The following is a 19,884-nucleotide window of genomic DNA, read 5'->3' as shown; positions in this document are numbered from 1 at the left end:
TGATATTCTGTACTTTCAGGGTCTGTTTTCTTTTGTAAAAAAAAGAAACTATGCTAGCCATAGTTTAAAAAAAAAAATAGTTTTCAGCCCTGGAACATCAGCCTGCTCACTGAAGGGTCATGGGTTCAATTCCTGGTCAAGGGCCTGTTCCTGGGTTGCACATTCCATCCATGGCCTGGATTGGAGTATGTGTGGGAGGCATCAAAATAATGTGTCTCTCACATTGATGTTTCTCTCTCTCTGTCTTTCTCTCTCTTCCCCCCTCTCTATCTCCCTTGCTCCCTTCCACTCTCTCTAAAAATCAATGGAAAAAATATTCTTGGGTAAGGATTAACAAAAATAATAATAACAATAATATCTATCTATCTATCTATCTATCTATCTTTATATATATTTCCACCCAGGTTTTCTGACATTTAAAAGTATTTTTCTTGTATTTAAGAACTTTTTAAATTTTTTTTTTTTTTTTACTTTGCCATTTCAAAAAAGTTTCCTAAGGATGTAGTGGAACTGTGTTGTTTTATTTAACTTGTTTTTTAATCTCTCCAATTTCTTTTTTTTTTTTTTTGCCTCAAAGTTCTTTAATGTCTTCCCCACAACAGGGAATGGGAAAAAAATTACTCTATCACAGCTAAGGCGGAAAATTCAATACTTTTGAGTTAAGTTATTCAAACACATCCACTGAACACAAGGGATTTTTTTTTCCCTGGGGCAAAAATCGCATTAGTCACTAATGGGAAGGGGAAAAAAAAACCCCACCAGGTTACAAATGAACTAGGTAACATGAGTACCTAGCAGGAAATGCATTTCCCATAAAGATTAAAAATAAGAAGCCTTCATTGGCAGATTGGCAGAATCTGATAGCAGGGCTTCCCACATTGAGAAATCTAGAATTCTACAGCTGGTCAGGACAGCATTACTTGCTGAGAGTTAAAAGTGCCAATGGGCCTGGCTGGTGTGGCTCAGTGGTTGAGAGTTGAACTATGAACCAGGAGGTCATGGTTCCATTCCGGGTCAGGGCACATGCCCAGGTTTCCAGCTCAATCCCCAGTGTGAGGTATGTAGGAGGCAGCCTATCAGAGATTCTCTCTCATCACTGATGTTTCTATCTCTCCATATATTGAGGGAAAATAAAAAAGACATTCTAACTACTTTAAAATCTGATTTGGCTGTTATGTGTAGGAAAAAACCCCAAATGTGTCTTTTTTTTTAATTTTTATTAAATTTTTATTGTTCAGATTACATTTGTTCCTCTCCCCCCCCCCCCCATAACTTCCCTCCTTCCAGTTCCCGCCCCACCCTCCGCCCTCACTCCCCACCCACTGTCCTCATCCATAGGTGCACGATTTTTGTCCAGTCTCTTCCCGAATCTCCCATTCCCCTTTCCCCCCCAAGAATAGTCAGTCCATTCCCTTTCTATGTCCCTGATTCATTATAATGACCAGTTCATTCTGTACATCAGATTATTTATTCACTTGATTCTTAGATTCACTTGTTGATAGATGCATGTTTGTTGTTCACAATTTGTATCTTTACCTTTTTCTTCTTCCTCTTCTTAAAGGATACCGTTCAGCATTTCGTATAATACTGGTTTAGTGGTGATGAACTCCTTTAGCTTTTCCTTGTCTGTGAAGCTCTTTATCTGACCTTCAATTCTGAATGATAGCTTTGCTGGATAAAGTAATCTTGGTTGTAGGTTCTTGGTATTCAGCACTTTGAATATTTCTTGCCATTCCCTTCTGGCCTGCAAAGTTTCTGTTGAGAAAGCAGCTGACAGTCGTATGGGTATTCCCTTGTAGGTAATTGAGTCTCTTTCTCTTGCTGCTTTTAAGATTCTCTCTTTGTCTTTTGCTCTTGGCATTTTAATGATGATGTGTCTTGGTGTGGTCCTCTTTGGATTCCTTTTGTTTGGGGTTCTCTGCGCTTCTTGGACCTGTAAGTCCATTTCTTTCACCAGGTGGGGGAAGTTTTCTGCCATTATTTCTTGAAATAGGTTTTCAATATCTTGCTGTCTCTCATCTTCTGGCACCCCAATAATTCTGATATTGGTCCGCTTGAAACTGTCCCAGAGGCTCCTTACACTATCTTCACACTTTCGGATTCTTTTTTCATTTTGCTTTTCCAGTTGGGTGTTTTTTGTCAAATCTTTGGTTTGATTCTTGAGCTCCTCTGGTCTGCTATTGGGTATAATATTCTTTATTTCAGTCCGTGTATGCTTACTTTCTAATTTCTTTATCGTAGCATCGAGGGTCTCATTAGTTTTCGTGAGGCTCTGCTCAAGTTTATAGCAAGCCCTCAAAATTGCGATTTTTAGCTCTATATCCTCCATTTCTGTCATGTTTTTTTGTCTCCGCATCTTTTATGCTTTCTTGGTGCACCCCCTTGTGGTCTTTGTGCGCAGTCTTGTTCTAGCCAAGCCCTGATTGTTGTAGTTAACACTAGAGCGATTTGATCACCAGGCCGACTGGCTGTAGGAATCAGCTGTGTGGAAAACTTCAGTCCTCTGGGGAGGCGCTACTCCAGCCTTTGCCTGAGGCGATCGGCAAATGGCTCTGCGCAGGGCTTGGGCGGGGCGGGCTCAACAGGGCGGGGGGAGGGAGCAGCTATGGCTGCTCTCAGTCCGTCCCCAGGGGCTCTGCCTCTCTGTCCCAGCGACCGCTGCAAACCTCGGAGGGACTGTAGCCAGACAGTCCCGCTTCTCCCGTTTGAGTCTGGGTCCCTAGAGACTCGCCCGGATCTGTAGCCCAGAGTCTGACACTCACTCCTGATTGAAAACGACAACCGCACCCTCAGCCACCAGCCCGCTTTGCGCGCGCACCGCCGCACCACCGTACCTTTAAATTTTCCACACTGCGCCTCCTCTGAGCCTCGGAATGCTGTTGTTTTTCCTTCTAGTTAAAGAGTCTCTCCTCAGCCAGCCTTCCTGTGGTTCTGGTTGATGTCCCTTCAGTCTTTTAGTTGTATTTTTGAAGTGGTTGTTTGAGGCAGCAAACTCCGGTGTTTACCTATGCCGCCATCTTGGTTCGAAACTAATCTCTCCAATTTCTTAAAGAGATGTTGATGCCAAGATCTTTGACACTTTACTATGGTTTGGTCTACTTGGCCTAAACTTGCCATACTCTTCCTGAGTTCTAAGGCCTTGGGAAAGTATTGGCAGGCTCAGCATCACCCTCTCCTTTGGTGGAAGTGAAGTGGTGGCTGCACTTAAAGGTTCAGCTATCAAATCCTCAGAATGTTTGATTTGCAGTGAATTTGGGTGGAAGGCTCAAGTGACAAAGCCTTTAGGATCAGTTGCCATGTGCCTCTTTAATGGCAGATGCATTGTCACAGGTTTCTTGCTCTGGCTTTTGATTTCTGCTTTCTCAGAGCCAAGAGTAAGCTGGCCACAGAGCCATAGCCCCTACTTGGTAGGTGCCCATTGAAGGTATATTAATTTCATTGCTACCTAATGGGTTGGTAAAGGGACTAAGTAATTTATGAAAGCCAGTTCAGTTGTTTGCTTTTATACAGACAATGTTCTGAATTGTTTATTTTTACTTATTATTTTTTGTATTGGAGTTTAATATAGTTGTATTGTAGCATGTATTCTTTTTTTTAATCCTCACCTGAGGATGTGTTTTTATTGATTTTTTTGGGGGGGGGGGGAGAGAGAGAGAGAGAGAGAGAGAGAGAGAGAGAGAGAGAGAGAAACATTGATGTGAGAAACATCAATCAGTTTACTCCCATATGCTTCCTGACTGGGAATCAAACCCACAAACTAGGTATGTGCCCTGATCAGAATTGACTGCCCCCCCAACCCCCAACCTGTTGGTGTATAGGATGATGCTCCAACCAACTGAGCCACCTGGCCAGGGCATGTATTCTTTTACTTGGGCATATATTAATAATGGAGAATGTTATCCATAATGATTGTCATTCTTGTTGGCTGTAAAATATACATCTAATAATCAAAAACTGCCTAAAAATACAAGCTTATTGCACTGAACTCCCAGAACCTTGTGCTAATTCAGTGGCAAATAAAATGCTTATAATGTAAAACTTGATTTTTAAGAAAGCAGACACGTGACATTTTAGTACTGTTATTTTTTTTTTTAAATCTTTATTGTTCAGATTATTACATTTGTTCCTCTTTTTCCCCCCATAACTCCCCTCCTTCCAGCTCCCACCCCACCCTCCACCCTCACTCCCCACCCACTGAGTTCATCCATAGGTGCATGATTTTTGTCCAGTCTCTTCCCGAATCTCCCATTCCCCTTTCCCCCCCAAGAATAGTCAGTCCATTCCCTTTCTATGTCCCTGATTCATTATAGTCACCAGTTCATTCTGTACATCAGGTTATTTATTCACTTGATTCTTAGATTCATTTGTTGATAGATGCATATTTGTTGTTCATAATTTGTATCTTTACCTTTTTCTTCTTCCTCTTCTTAAAGGATACCTTTCAGCATTTCATATAATACTGGTTTGGCGGTGATGAACTCCTTTAGTTTTTCCTTATCTGTGAAGCTCTTTATCTGACCTTCAATTCTGAATGATAGCTTTGCTGGATAAAGTAATCTTGGTTGTAGGTTCTTGGTATTCAGCACTTTGAATATTTCTTGCCATTCCCTTCTGGCCTGCAAAGTTTCTGTTGAGAAATCAGCTGACAGTCGTATGGGTATTCCCTTGTAGGTAATTGAGCCTCTTTCTCTTGCTGCTTTTAAGATTTTCTCTTTGTCTTTTGCTCTTGGCATTTTAATGATGATGTGTCTTGGTGTGGTCCTCTTTGGATTCCTTTTGTTTGGGGTTCTCTGCGCTTCTTGGACCTGTAAGTCCATTTCTTTCACTAGGTGGGGGAAGTTTTCTGCCATTATTTCTTGAAATAGGTTTTCAATATCTTGCTGTCTCTCATCTTCTGGGACTCCAATGACTCTGATATTAGTCCGCTTAAAGCTGTCCCAGAGGCTCCTTACACTATCTTCACACTTTCGGATTCTTTTTTCATTATGCTTTTCCAATTGGGTGTTTTTTGTCGAATCTTTGGTTTGATTCTTGAGCTCCTCTGGTCTGCTATTGGGTATAATATTCTTTATTTCAGTCCGTGTATGCTTACTTTCTAATTTCTTTATCGTAGCGTCGAGGGTCTCATTAGTTTTCGTGAGGCTCTGCACAAATTTATGGCAAGCCCTCAAAATTGCGATTCTTAGCTCCATATCCTCCATTTCTGTCATGTTTTTTTGTCTCCGCATCTTTTATGCTTTCTTGGTGCACCCCCTTGTGGTCTTTGTGCGCAGTCTTGTTCTAGCCAAGCCTTAATTGTTGTAGTTAACACTAGAGGGATTTGACCATCAGGCCAACTGGCGTGGAAATCAGCTGTGGGAAAACTTCAGTCCTCAGGGGAGGTGCTAGTCCAGCCCTTGCCTGAGGCGGTCGGCAAATGGTTGTGCGCAGGGTTTGGGCGGGGCGGGCTCAACAGGGCGGGGGGGAGGGAGCAGCTATGGCCGCTCTCAGTCCGTCCCCAGGGGCTCTGCCTCTCTGTCCCAGCAATCGCTGCAAACCTCGGAGGGGCCGTAGCCAGACAGTCCCGCTTCTCCCGTTTGAGTCTGGGTCCCTAGAGACTCGCCCGGATCTGTAGCCCAGAGTCTGAGATTCGCTCCTGATTGAAAACAACAATCGCGCCCTCAGCTGCCAGCCCGCTTTGCGCACGCACCCTCACCACCGCACCGCCGTACCTTTAAATTTTCCACACTGCGCCTCCGCTGAGCGTCGGAATGCTGTTGTTTTTGCTTCTAGTTGAAGAGACTCTCCTCAGCCAGCCTTCCCGTGGTTCTGGTTGATGTCCGCTCCGACTTTTAGTTGTATTTTTGAAGTGGTTGTCCACGGCGGCAGTCTCCAGTGTTTTACCTATGCCGCCATCTTCGATTCTCAACCTTTAGTACTGTTATTTAGTATTTCTAGAACATTATTTTTATTTTCTGCTTTCATCTGAAGCTTAAATATAAAGACAGTTTCAGTGTAATGATCCAAAGAAATGAAAACAACACAAATACAACCATTACTCAGTTCCAAGAATTCATAGAGCTTAAACTCCTGTGTACAAAAGCGCCGTACAGTGCTTTATAAAGTTGGAAAAGGATGATCTTAGTAATACAGTTTTATCGTCTTCAACTAGTCATGTTACCTAATCTTAAACATTGGCTACTCACAGTGGAGCACAGTGTTAGAAAAGGTGACAGTGCCTCCAGATGTCAGTTAATGCTGAGGAATGCGTAAGCCCCCAGGCTGAGGTAGCGCACTGTAAGCTTCCTGTATATTTGTGAACCACAGTCTCGGGGTCTCTGGATAGGTATGAGAGGTATGCAGGGTGAGGTATTTTATTGACTCCTCTATGCCACCAGGCTCACAGCACTCAACTGAGCTAAGCCAGATTCCACATGTCACAACTTGGGTGGCTTAATTGGTGAGGAGTGTGAACCCGATGGAATGCAGTAACACAGAGGAGGTCCTGAAATGTGTTCAGATTTGATGATATGAGAGAGATGTGCATTTACATGACTGTTTTCAGCAGAACACTTGCTATTTTAGACATTCTTTCTTAGCCTAATGTCACCCCAATAAATTCAATAAAAAAGTAAAAAATAAAATAAAAATAAAAAAGAGACAGAGCAAGTTTAGCTCCAGTAGTGGGAGTCTGTCTCCCATGGCCAGTGGGTGCAGTTGGCCTTACCAGCACTCCTAAACTGGGAGTGTCCCTGAGGGCTATTGACACACACACTTATGCCGAACCAAGGTGTACACATTGAGCCTGAAGCAGGGGAAGATATTCCCACACTGGGTGATAAGCCCAGCCTGGATCTTGAGGGCTCTTTATCTCTTGGTCTCGGGTAGTGTTTTGACCCCATTCTTAATACATTGCGGACCAGTAGTTTTATTGCTAGCTTTACCCAGTGGCCAGATAAGTGTCTATTGAACGAGTACAAAAAAACGTTTTACATAAATGTTAAAGGCACGCTTTAAAATTAAATACCCATTGCATTTTGAAGTTATCTATTACATGTTCTTACAAGCGAATATCTTTTTAAAGTATGATACTTTGTAAAACACTGTGTAATATGAAGCGAGAATTCTTGTGATCCGTCTGCATTAAGTGGGGAGCAGAGGTGGAAAAACTGTACCTATGAGACTGCTTTTCCTACACATGCCATCAAGAATTTTCTGACTTCTGGGTTATGTGTGTTGCTCACGTCCTTGTTTCTGCTTCTAGGTCCTTGCGTTGAAATACAGTTGTATCTTTTTTTTTAAAATATATTTTTATTGATTTTTTACAGAGAGGAAAGGAGAGAAATAGAGAGTTAGAAACATCGATGAGAGAGAAACATCGATCAGCTGCCTCCTGCACAGCTCCCACTGGGGATGTGCCCGCAACCCAGGTACATGCCCTTGACCGGAATCGAACCCGGGACCCTTCAGTCCGCAGGCCGACGCTCTATCCACTGAGCCAAACCGGTTTTGGCAACAGTTGTATCTTTGACAAAAACAAAACAAAATGAAAAACAAGCAGTGTTGTTTGCTTGATTTTTTATCATAGCCATTTCTCCAAGTCCAATGGATAACATTAAGAAAATCCCAACAATGACATCACTCTGTGCTTTCACTTAAAAGACCCATAAGATTCTTCTTAGCTCAGCAACTGTTCACAAAGGGAATGAGCTATATTCTTACATACTTGGCCTTTGAGTTAAGTGCAGATTTTTTTTTTCATTCACACTTGAGAGGTTTCACAACACACTTAAGTAACTGTCCCTAAATACCATAAGGAGATGGGTTTGACATTTGGAAAAAAAAAGTTGCGCACTTCAAAGTAAAAGCAAATTAAAGAGCAAGGAAACACTAATTCTTATGTAAATGTCCTGTTAGCCTGCCTCTGTTGGGCTCTGAGGGCAAGAGTGAGCCATTTCTCCTGTGTGAGTATTGGGTGCCCAGCTTGCATCAGCTGCTGCCGCTGAGTGTCAGTTATATGGGGCCCCTTACCCCTATCCACTTTCAGAACAAGAATAGAACTAATTGCAATGCGTTCCAAAATATATTTACTCCGAAGCAGCAATCTTTTTCATATCCTGCAAAGCAACCAAGGACAAATTTTTTGTTTTGTCACTTAGAATTTTTTTGACATTGGATTTGAAACTCTGAAGCTCAAATGTGCTGAAAAAATATAGTACAAATAATCCAATTTGTATATAGTTCTGTGTATTGGTTTAATATTGTTTCAAACTCACCTGTTTATGACTCAAATTGTTTTAATCCACTTATTTAGGGCAAAGACAAAAAATTTTTCTTTGATACAAGTATGAAGTAAGTCACAGTAGGATGTCATCATTCTACTTCTGCTCTTTGATAAGCAGTCAGTAGCTTGCTGATAGAGAACCCGTGGAGAAGCAACTAAGGCAAGGGGACATTTAAACTACGAATATTGAGAGTTTGTGAGGACTATTTGAGAGTTTTGGTTTGGGTGAGGTGACTTAACCTAAAAACTCTCTGGATACCTCTTGACAAGACACTCCTCAGACTGTGGTGACACATGACCCTGTGAAAGAGATCAGACCTCCTACCAACGTTAGAGTCTTCATTCCCTAGCAACATACTCTAGCAACTAGGGACTTTTACTTCTACCCTGGCAGTTAGAAATCAGCTCTTGGTTAATCATCGATTCTCCTGAGTTTAAAAAGGTATTAAATTCGGACTTTATTTCTCCCATCTCCTCTTGCCTGAAACAATAGCGTGATTAATATGTCATTTATTTGGAGTATGTTATTTCTTTATTTGGCTTAGTAAGATACATTATCTTGTATGCTATTGGCTTGTGAAATTATTATAATTTCCACCATGAACCTCTGCTAAATAAATTGATGGCAAAGACACACTTAGTTTCTGCGTACAACTTTTGCAGGCTCCCCCCCTAACACCCCCCCCTCAAAAAAACCCCCACAAAACCAAAGCAAATACAAATATTTTAATAATGAACTTCATGAAACCATTCTTATTTTATATTGGCATTGTGCTGTGTTAACTTTTACTTAAAAAGAAAACCAGTTTTAGAGAGCATCTTCTGACATTGGTATTTGCCAGATGGCACTGGTCTGCATCCACATCCAGCCCTAGGTCAAATCATAAACTTAGCAAAGTTTTCATCCCTTTTCTTCATTTTCTTTGTTCTTTAAATTTTCTCTCTTGCCCAGAAGTCCTCACCCTCATTCCAACAAACCCCCAGTATTGGATAAAGTTCCTCCTAAACTACAGTAAACAATTTGATCTTCAGAAGGAATGTAAAACTAATACACAGGTATTATACAAAGGTATAATTAACCAATAATAATGGGCAGAAATACCTGTGACTTTAATGCCCCTGGACTAACTTCATCTAGCTTATAGGGACATTTTTAAAAATACATATTTTTTATTGATATCAGAGAGGAAGAGAGAGGGAGAGAGAGAAACATCAATGATGAGAGGGAATCATTTGATTGCCTGCCTCCTGCAGGCCCCCACACTGGGGATCAAGCCTGTAACCCAGGCATATACCCTGGCTGGGATTTGAACCGTGACCTCCTGGTTCATGGGTTGATACTCAACCACTGAGCCACACCGGCAGGGCTATAGGGACCTTTTTGTAGTTTATGCCTGCTGTACTTGGAGCCTGAAGAGCTATGTCCAAGCCTGGCTTAGCCACTTTCTCAGCCCTCTGCTTTCTCAGGTTCATTATACCTGTTACCTGCAATGAGTGATTTTATGAGATGGTGTATAGAAGCGGTTTGTAAAACATGAAGCACGTTGTAAATGTACTTTAAAAAATTTGCTTAAAATTATGCAAGAAACTAGATGGAAAGTCAGGAATTCTAACCTTTGAGACCTTCTAATCATGCCAGGCCTGCTTCCTTGTCATAAAAACCTGCAGGTTGACCCCAAAAGTCTCTAAAGTCCTTTTCAACTGCAGGTATTTTACAATTCAATGAAATAAAATTATTTGCAAAGAAAACACAGTGACACCTAGGAGTAGGAACACAGAAGGTGGCATGGGTTTGAAGTAGGAGGTAAGTAGAGGAATAAAGGAGAGGGTGGTTATGGGACTCAGGCTTAATCCCCAGAGCAAGCATATCAAGCTCAAAGGCTAACATAGGCCAAATAAACAAGGTTTAGTTTATGTGGGCCACAACAAACCAAAGCTTCAATTTTCATAGAAACGTAGTTTTATTTCGATAGAGACATGCTGAATACAAAGAGCTGAAATAAATGAGTCATCATTAACATAAAATAATAGAACATTTTAATAAAAATTAATATTTTTTCTTGAACATTAACCTACCAGACACTGAATAACTGTATAAATTAATAAGCATAATGTAAATAAACCTATTTTTATTGTTCTCCAAAAGCGAAATATTTCCTGTTGTGCACACCAAACGAGTACAAGACTAATGACGTGGCAATTGGCTGCTAAAATATTCGCTGCTAGTATTAGTGGAGAGAAATGGTGTGCCTGCGTGTAAGGTGTGTAAGGGAAATGAATGCAACATGATTATAGTAATCAGTGGGTAGCAAACATTGTAGTTCATTATTGATAATCTATACTAATAAAAGGGTAATATGCTAATTAGACCGGATAGACAGGATGTCTTCTGGATGTCCTTCTGGACAAAGCCGTGGCAGCTGCGAGGGCTGAGGGCAGGTGGCCACTGCGACCGGCAGTGGCAGCAGCAGTGGGGTGATGGGGGCAGCGCCTTCCTCTAATTGGTCTGGTTGCCTCCCCAGGGAGTGGGCCTAAGCCGTCAGTAGGACATCCCCTGAGGGCTCCTGGACTGTGAGAGGCGGAAGGCCAGGCTGAGGGACCCCCCACCCCAGTGCATGAATTTTCATGCACCGGGCCTCTAGTTATGTATAACAGGATATTGTGAAAATGAAGTTACGAAGTTTTTATTAAAACGTTTCTTACATGCTGTTATATTGACTGGGCTGCAAAAATATTGCTTGTGGGCCACATGCGGCCCGCAGGCCACACGTTTGACATGCTTGCCCTAGAAGGCTGCAGATGGAAACTGTAGAGCAAGAGCAGTGAGGTCTGTGTGGAAGGATCGCTAGAGAGTGGGGGGCATTGATTTGGATGGGTTTATGGTTTTGGGGGTGAAGGTTGCAGGGATGACTGGGAGCTGAACGAACAACTAAAAAAGGCTAGTGACTTACATGGGGCAGTGTTGCCAGGTAGGTAGGATCTAAGGCTGCAGGGATTTGGGGGTTCTGCAAATGCAGGGGTGAAAGTGGCAGGAGTACTACTATAACTACAACAATAACCATGTCCTTTTCTCCACTCTGTCCACTGGGCAATGAGCGCAATCAACTTGAAATGTAAATCATGTGACCTCTCCCCTGCTTAAAGTCCTTTAGTGGCTTCCATTGTTTTGAGATTAAAATACAAATTCCTCATTTTGGGCTTTGGAATTGGCACATGCTTATCTCTCTTCCCCCTCTTCCTGCCCTCCTCTCCCCATCTCCATCCCACTGGGCCTCTTTCTGAATTCTAGCTGTAGGGGTCAGCTTGAAGTCACCAAGATTTTCCTGCATCAGGGCCTTAGCACATACTGTTTCCTCACCATTTTCATGGGGTTAGCTTTGATTCTTTGGGAGCTTAGCTTAAGTATTTCTTTAGACAGGCTTTCTCTGACCACTTTATACATAGTACTCTCTGCCCCTTGTCTAAGCCCTTTATTTGTTTTCATAACAACAGCCACATTCTATACTTATTGTGCTCTAACATGGTGTCTTACTAAAGACTTCTTTGTCAAATGATTGAATGAAGGAATGAGTTTATATTCTCTTTTCACCATTCCCTTTTTTCTTTTCTTTTTAAAAAATAAATCTTTAGTGTTGAAAGTATTACATATGTCCCTGTTGTCCTCTCCCACCTCCCACCACCCCAAAAGCCTTCACCACCCACTGTCTGTGTCCTTGGGTTATGCAAATACACATATGAGTTCATTGGTTGATCTCTCCCCCGCCACCCCTCCCCTGCCTTCCCTCTGAGATTTGACAGTCTGTTCGATGTTTGTATGTCTCTGGGTCTACTTCTGTTCATCAGTTTATGGCAGTCATTAGATTCCACATATGAGTGAGATCACGTGATACTTATCTTTCTCTGACTGGCTTATTTCGCTTAGCATAATGCTCTCTAGGTCCATCCATGCTGTTGCAAATGGCAAGAATTCTTTCTTTTTTACAACTGCATAGTATTCCATTGTATAGATGTACCACTGTTTTTAATCCACGCATCTGCTGATGGGCACTTAGGCTGTTTCCAATTCTTATCTGTTGTAAATTGTGCTGCTATGAACATAGGGATACATATATTCTTTCTGATGGGTGTTTCTGACTTCTTGGGATATATTCCTAGAAGTGGGATTACTGTGTCAAATGGCAGTTCCACTTTTAATTTTTTGAGGAAACTTCAGACTGTTTTCCATAGAGGCTGCACCAGTATGCATTCTCAGCAGTGCATGAGAGAGTTCCCTTTTCTCCACATCCTCGCCAACAATTGTCGTTTGTTGATTTGTTGAGGGTAGCCATTCTTATAGGTGTGAAGTGGTACCTCATTGTCATTTTGATTTGCATCTCTTGGATGATCAGTGACTTTTGAGCACTGTTTCATATGCCTTTTGGCCTTCGTATGTCCATTTTGGAGAAGTGTCTATTGAGGTCCTTTGCCCATTTTTTAACTGTGTTGTTTACCTTCCTTTTGTTAAGTTGTATGAGTTCCCTGTAGATTTTGGAGATTAACCCCTTTTTGGATGTATCATTGGTAAATATGTTCTCACATGGAGTGGGCACTCTTGTTATTTTGTTGATGGTTTTGTTATTTTGTTCGTTGTGCAGAAGCTCTTTATTTTGATGTAGTCCCATTTATTTATTTTCTCTTTAATTTCCATTGTCCTAGGAGATGTATCCATAAACATGTTGCTATCAGGGATGTCTGAGATTTTGCTGCCAATGGTTTCTTCTAGGATTTTTATGGTTTCACTACTTACATTTAAGTTTTTTTTATCCATTTTGAGTTTATTTTTGTGTATGGTATAAGTTGGTGGTCTAGTTTCATTTTTTTGCATGTATCTGTCCAATTTTCCCAACACCATTTATTGAAGAGACTGTCTTGACTCCATTGTATGTTCTTGCCTCCTTTGTCAAATATTAAATGAGCATAATGACGTGGGTCAATTTCTGGGTTCTCTGTTCTGTTCCATTGGTCTATATACCTGTTCTTGTGCCAATACCAGGCTGTTTTGAGTACAATGAATTTGGCAACATAGCAGGATATAAAATTAATACCCAGAAATCTATGGCATTTTTATACACCAATAATGAGCTCTCAGAAAGGGAAACCAAACAAACAACCCCATTTATCATTGCAACAAAAAAATTTAGATACTTAGGAATAAACTTAACCAAGAAGGCAAAAAGACCTGTATTTGGAAAACCACAAGACACTGAAAAAAGAGATAGAGAAAGATATATGCAAGTGGAAGAATATACCATGCTCATGGATTGGTAGAATCAACATCATTAAAATGTCCATACTACCCAAGGCAATCTACAGATTGAATGCAATCCCTATTAAAATACCAACAGTATATTTCACAGAGCTAGAACAAATTCTCCAGAAATTTATATGGTATCCTAAAAGACTCCAAATAGCTGCAGCAATCTTGAGAAAGAAAAACAAAGTTGGAGAAATCACAATATCTCATTTCAAGTTGTACTACAAAGTCACTGTACTCTCTTTTCTTTTTATAAATTTTCTCTACTTATTTTGTCTTTCCCTCATTTTTTCAAAGTTAAATAGCTTATACAGTTTACTTTGATTATAAAGGTAGTATATCACCAAGGTTATGGGTTCAATTCCTGGTCAGGACACATACAAGAATCAACCAGTTGCAGGGCCAGTATGGCTCAGTGGTTGAGCATTGACCCCTGCACGAAGAGGTTGCTGGTACAATTCCTGATCAGAGCGCATGCCTGGGTTGCAGGCTTGATTCCCCAATATGGGGCATGCAGAAGGCAGCCAGTTGATGTTCCTATTCTGTCTCCATCTCCCTTCCTCTCTCATTAAAAAAAAGAATCAACCAATAAATGCATAAGTAGAACAACAAATTAATGTTTTTTTCTCTTTCTCTCTTTTTGTCTCTCTCTCTCCCCCTTCCTCTCCCTCTGAAATCAATAAAAAAATTAAATAAAAGAAGTAAATATCCATGTCATAAAATTAAGTAACACTTATGTAGGAAGGAATTGAAAAGTCACTGAAATTCCATTACCCAGAGAAAACCAGAGCTAACATTTTGTTGTATATACTTAAAATCTTGTCCTTAGTTTTATTTTATATTTTATTGGCTTTAAAAAATATTATTGACTATATTCCCTATGCTGTACTTTACATCCCCTTGACTATTCTGTAACTACCAATTTCTACTTCTTAATCCCTTCACCATTTTCACCCAGCCCCCCAAACTTCCTCCTATTTGGCAACTGTGAAAATGTTCTCTATGAGTTTATTTCTGTTCTACGTGTTCATTTATTTTATTTTTTAGATTCCACATATAAGTAAAATAATCTGACTTATTTCACTCAGCACAATAGGTCCATCCATGTTGCTGCAGATGGCAAGATTTAATTATTTTTTTATGCTGAGTCATATTCCATTGTATATATGCACCACTTCTTTATCCACAAAATCTTGTTCTTAATTTTAAAAAGCAATTGAGGCCAATATTTTCTTTTCAAATTTAACAAAACCAAGTTATTTTTCTCTTAAAAGGCCTTTAATTAGTTGTGTCTGTGCATCCTCCCAAAGACCATTTTCTCCTGTTGACATTGGTGCTTTTCTTCTCCACCTAGGAAATAGGCTGATCCTGCCTTTTTCAGGCATAATCTGGCATTTATCTTTGGTTAAAAAAAAAGTAACTGTTATTTTTGTCTTTCGCTGCCAGCATTGCAGACTGGGCATTTAAATGCCTTTGATTGTGTATTTGTAGAAGCTAACAGCTGCATGTGCTATTTCCAATACTCTTTAATATCCACCCAGGAAGTGACCATGAAATGCTTGTCATTTTTCTGGAGGGGGGAATAGATGTAAAATTGGTGAGTTACTAGTATATACAGAGGTGAAAACTAGGTGAAACATTCTACAACACATCATAGGCTTGCAATCTGCTCTCTGGAGAAAACTATATTCTTTTCAGCAGCTCTCAGAATGCTCATCTGCCTGAGCTTGGGGCAGCCGCAGATGGCCAGTGCTTTGGAGACTCAAGTAAAATCAGCATGTTTTCAAAAACAAACAATAGGTATCATCCAGCTGGTGGAGATAATAGACCATCTCTGGAAGGAACTGGATCAATACAAGAGTACTCAAAACAAGTTTTCACCAGTCACATTTGCCCAAGAAGCTAGTTTCACAAATGTTTTCTCCTGCCAATCTCATTTTAGAAGAGAGAAAAGGACTCCCACTTCCAACTTCCACCAAACCATTTGGACAAGAGACCAGAGAGGCTGACAGGTAAAATGCTTACCACCTCTGCGGGCCGTGGTCAGAGGCCCATGATCTCTCAGCTGCAGCAGTCCAGGGGGCTAGTCCTGTCCCAGCCAGTGAATTCTCCTGGCTGGCTCCCCAAACTGTGGGGGCTAAAAATATTAATACTTTTCCTCCCACCTTCTAAGTTCTAGCTGAGCTAATAATCAAATTAACGGAGACAGAGTAACAGGAGAAAATAAAGTTTTAATATATGCAGATGGGGAATTCACATAAGCATGAAAATTCCAAAGACAGTGAGGCAACAGTGGGTATATAAGACATTTTTTTTTGTTCTAAATTAAAAAATTCAACTTATTCATCTGTTTGCAACCCACTACACAAGAGGCAAAGTGTTTCACATCATAGATTTCACTTCCAACTCTTGGAATGTTCATTTCTTTGTCTAAAAGGGGAGACTAGGTGGAAAAGCCAGGGAATGCTTAGGAACTGAAATAAGATTGGGGCAGGCAATGCTTTCATCCTCAAAAGATGGGCATGGGAGGAGGCTGGAGCTGCCACAGGCCTCAGTCACCCCCACCCCACAGGTAGAGCAGTGCCTTCTGGCTGTCACCGTTGGTGTCTTGCTGGATGTAATAATACAGGGACTTGCTGGACTTTCTCTTAAATTCAGACCTGATCTTCAACATGTCCACTTCACTGCAGGCGATCACGATTCTGATCAGGAGCTTATTGCATGTCCCCTCGCCCTTCACGGAGTCATGCAGTAGGTCAGCAAAATACAGGGGCTTGTTCCAGATACACTGGATTAGGTTTAGGAAAGCATTTTCCAGGCTTCCCTTAACTTCCTTCTTGATGCTCTCCAACATGTCATGCAGCTCTTGTACCTGTCAAATACTTTCTGGAGGTGACACGCTCTGCTCGGTCGTGATGCCAATCCACTTGGGAACATCAGTTCCTTTCCTCTTCACCCCAGCATCATAGAGATCCCAGATGTCTTGATCAATCAGTTCATAATCGATGATGGAACCATCTTCTGCTCTTCTACCCTTTGCAAGGGTAACCATCAGCTGGCAGAAGTCACCAGATATGTTGGAAATAATGTCTGTCTCCAGATCAGTCTTGTAGACTCTGTTAGTTTCCCATAGCTCTTGGTTGGTCCTTGAGAAGATGATCTTGGTGAGAGAGTCCTCATCAGTCCCCAGCCCCTCCATGGAGGCCTTCAGCTCGGAAGCATCGTACCGAGCACGTATTTTCTAGAGGCCCAGAATCACGGTCTCCAGGTGGCTGGACAAGGCTGACTTTAGTGCTGATGCAAGTTCCTTTTTGATCCTCTGGTAGGTGAAGGCAATATCCTGTCTCTGTTCATTGCTGTGGTTGGACAAAATGTTGACAATAGTGACCTCATCAACAACTTTGGTCTTGACGGCCATTTCAATGTTCAAAGCTTCCCGCTGGGCTTCCAAGTTGGGGTAGACTTTGACTGACCCATAAAAACTTACAGGTGTGGGGTGATCACCCTCCAAGCTGAGCTTTCACAGAATTTCTTGAACAGTAAACATTTTGAAAGAAGCTGGGCCAGGCAGGGAGAGCTGTGAGCATCCCCAGATGCTGGGCGCCTATAAGACATTTTTGGAAAAAGGAGGAAAGAGGGGTGGGGTATTAGACTTTAGAAGTGAGATATGCAACAGTGCTATTCTCCAACCTATATTTAAATTACCAATCAACAAATAGAAAACTAAATTTAAAAACTATATATTTTTTCTCTTAAGAAATTGGATCAATTAGGTGTCCATGGGCAAGTTCTTCCCTTCTTTGAAGCATTGAAATATACAAATGAATTATGTTTCTAGTTGTTTATATTCACCGCCAGCTCATTCAATAAACCATTTGTTGACACTGTGTTGGGATCTGTGTTAGAAATCCTTGTTATATTTTAGTAGGGTGAATTTCATAGTTTTTTCCTCCTCAAAATAGTTTGCAATCCAAAGCCTAATAAAAGATTACATTACATCTTTATTTTTGTTATTTTCATATAATGTTATTATTTGATGTTCTAGGAATTTTTGTTTGGGAAAGGATATTTAAACTTAGAACTATTTTCCTTGGCTGTAATTACTTAAACCCTCACTGCTAGATTTTGACTATTTGTTTTGATGTGGGAAGGGTGCAGGCAGTTAACATGTTATTTGCATAGTTACTTGATGTAAGAATATATTGATATATTTATACTGTCAGTGCTCTGCCCACTTAAAGACCTTATTATTTCATTGGCTTCAGACTTCTGACTTTGACTATCTGGGAATTAACAGCAACCCCCAGCACTCAGTCAATGGCTGGTGGGAGTTAGGGTGTAATTGCTCCAGCTTCTTCCTCTTTGGGTGGGATGATTGTAAGGCCTGTGGAGTTAAGTTCTAGTCATGGCTAACAACCCAGCCTTATGAGCTGTCCTCCCTTTCCTGCTGCTCCCATACCACTAATGCTTGAACCTTCCTAATAAACTATTTGCAAAGTCTCACATCAAACCAAATCCCTTTCGGAAATATTTAATCTAAAACAAACTGTATGTTTTAATCTATTACCCTTGGTAGTTAAAATAAATTTCTTGGTTTAAATCACTTAACAGGAATAATAGTCCTCCCTTTATTCTTAGGGGATATGTTCCAAGGCCCCCAGCAGATGCCTGAAGCCACAAATAGTACCAAACCCTTTATATAATATGTTTTTCCTATACATACAGTGGGGTCTTGACTTACGAGTTTAATTTGTTCTGTGATGGAGCTCGTAACTCAAATTACTCGTATGGCAAATCAAAAAGTGAACGAGTGAGACACGTGATGCTGGGCTGATGTTGTGGCATTCACTGTGATGATCACTGCGCCAACTAGCGATGGGGTATCTGAAGCTAGCTTGTAACCTGAATTTTAGCTCACAACTCAAAGCAAAAAATCGGCCAAGAGATGGCTCGTATCTCAAAAAACTCGTTAGTCAGGACACTCGTAAGTCAAGGCCCCACTGTACATACCTATGATAAAGTTTAATTTTTAAGTTAAGCAAAGTAAGAGATTACGAAACAACTAATAAAAAGTAGGACAATTATATTCCTATATAATTAAAGGCTAATATGCAAATAGACCGAATGGCAGAAAACCGAACAACCAAACAACCGGTTGCTATGATGTGCGCTGACCAGCAGGGGGCACGTGCAGAACATGGCAGGTGGTGGCAGCAGGCAGCAGAGCACGGAACATGGCGGGTGTTGGCCACGGCAGGTGTTGGCCACGGCGGGATGGTGGGAGCAGGTGAGTGGCAGTGCCGGACCAAGGCAAGGCGCCAGTTGCTGTCATTGGGGCGAGCCTCTGGTGGTTACTGAAAATTCTTTGCTCCCATGTGCTGCGGTCCTGCACAGCACTCATACCTGCTGCCAGCACTGGCCCTGCTTGCACCCACTGCCAGCACTGGAGCTACCACTCACACCCACTGCCGGTGCTCGGCGCCAGCCCTGATCGCTCGGTGCTGTCAGCCGGTGTGAACGGCAGCTGCCAGCCCTGATTGCCCCTCAGGGCTTCTCCACCTCCCCCTGTTTCTGAGGGGCGATTGGGGCTGGCAGCCACCTCTCGCACCCGCTGCTGGTGCCAGCCCCAATTGCTTTGCATCATCAGCAGGTGCAAGCGGGCCGGCGCCATCAGCGCATGGGAGTGGCTGCGAGGGAGCAGGGCTGCCGGCAGATGGGACTGAGGGGGGGAGGGGCTGTGATGGGAGGGGCTGGGAGGGGCCGGGCAAGGGTGGGGAGGATGGGCCAAGATCCTCCCCTGTGCCCACTGCAGCCTTGTGGCCCACAGTTCCTTTCAAGGTACACAAATTCGTGCACTGGGCCCCTAGTATATTGTAATAAAAAGTTATATGAATGTGGTCTCTCTCTCAAAATAGCTATGGTACTGTACTCATCTTTCTTCTTGTGATGTGAGATGAAACAATGTCTGTGTGATGAGATGAAATGAAGTGAATGACATATGCATTGTGACGTAGTGTTAGGCTACTACTGACCTGATGATACATCAGAAGGAGGGTCTTCTGCTTTAAGTGATCTTGGATAACTGAGCTTGTTGATGTTGATGGTTAACTGTCAGGAGCGAACAATATCGATGGTTGGGGACATTTAATGTTTTTGGACTGAGGTTGACTTTGTTTTTTTGGCTGGGTACGGTGAACTTTATTGGTGGTATATGACAAGGTAGGGCTCCCTAAGCCCCTCCCTTTCTTCAGGGGGTCTGGGACAGAAACTGTGGAGGTCAGGGATTCTCAGTGCGTTGTGGGATCTATGTGGGGCAAGGACTCCCCAG

The 19,884-nt window shown here is 41.8% G+C and overlaps 1 protein-coding gene and 1 pseudogene across 1 annotated transcript in view; one reads left to right on the top strand and one right to left on the bottom strand.

Moving 5' to 3' along the window:
- The window catches only part of RNF144B (ring finger protein 144B), a 191,906-nt gene that overhangs the window by 23,016 nt on the left and 149,006 nt on the right, over positions 1-19,884 (top strand). The gene's annotated exons all lie outside the window — the stretch shown is intronic.
- LOC139001920 (annexin A2 pseudogene) lies at positions 16,108-17,103 on the bottom strand (annotated as a pseudogene).

Source organism: Myotis yumanensis, unplaced genomic scaffold (genome assembly GCF_028538775.1).
Source record: "Myotis yumanensis isolate MYYU_CA2020_CCGP unplaced genomic scaffold, mMyoYum1.0.hap1 SCAF_2, whole genome shotgun sequence".
In the NCBI taxonomy this organism is placed as follows: Eukaryota; Metazoa; Chordata; class Mammalia; order Chiroptera; family Vespertilionidae; genus Myotis; species Myotis yumanensis.
Note: the sequence above shows the minus strand (reverse complement) of the source record. Positions and strands in the feature narration are given on the sequence as shown.